Here is an 826-nt window from a genome sequence, read left to right as displayed (position 1 = left end):
GGGCCACATGTGGCCCACGGGTCTCGAGTTTGACACATGTGCATTACGCCATAGAACTGCCAATTGGTAATTGAAGTAAAGTAACTTCGATTTCAAAGAAGCCTACATTGAAGTCGATTGGCAAATGAACCAATCAACTTGGCATGGAACACGAAAGGGGAAGACTCTTATTGTCTCACTGCACCCCAAAAGATGCATAACCTACAAAAACCGTTTCTGTCTGGTTTTAAACCAGAGAACTATTGCGTGTAAAGCAAATGTGATAACCACTACACTACAGGAACTGAACTTCTCTGCTCTGTTTCAGTTTGAGGTTACAAAGTTGATGATGTGAGATGCAACGCATGAAAATTTCAACTGAGGTTTGCACTCAGATGCCTGGATTCAGAGTACAGACCATGACACCGCAGAACCCTTGTTGACCTTTAGTAAACACCTGTGATGAATAGAACATACTAAATCTGTTTCTGTCTGGTTTCGAACCAGAGACCTTTTGCATGTAAAGCAAACGTGATAACCACTACACTACAGAAACTCATGCTCTTTCCACTGTTCCTGGTAGATGATCCACATTTTGTTAGAGACTGATGTCAACGATGGGCATGGAACAAAGTCAAATACTTATACCACAGATCCTCTCAGAGAGCACAGTAACTTGGTGAACAAACTGTCAGACTTATAATTGTGCCTAATTTAACATTACAGTCCATAAATTAAGCCTGGGATAAAAAAATGTATAGAAAATGTCATTAGCAGAGACAAATGGTTCTACAGAGAATTGGCTAAATGGCTAAAAAATAAAATCAATACTTACAAATAAAAGATG

The 826-nt window shown here is 39.5% G+C and overlaps 1 protein-coding gene and 1 non-coding gene across 3 annotated transcripts in view; both read right to left on the bottom strand.

The window, feature by feature from the left end:
• LOC106958151 (hydroperoxide isomerase ALOXE3-like) overlaps nucleotides 1-826 on the bottom strand; it is a 15,891-nt gene that overhangs the window by 7,498 nt on the left and 7,567 nt on the right. The gene's annotated exons all lie outside the window — the stretch shown is intronic.
• trnav-uac (transfer RNA valine (anticodon UAC)) lies at nucleotides 463-535 on the bottom strand. Its single transcript has one exon. It is a non-coding gene; the product is annotated as a tRNA-Val (tRNA).

This window comes from Poecilia latipinna, unplaced genomic scaffold, assembly GCF_001443285.1.
Source record: "Poecilia latipinna isolate Pla-1442-1.1 unplaced genomic scaffold, P_latipinna-1.0 Scaffold966, whole genome shotgun sequence".
Lineage (NCBI taxonomy): Eukaryota > Metazoa > Chordata > Actinopteri > Cyprinodontiformes > Poeciliidae > Poecilia > Poecilia latipinna.
The sequence above is the reverse complement of the archived record's forward strand: the minus strand, read 5'-3'. Positions and strand labels throughout refer to the sequence as shown.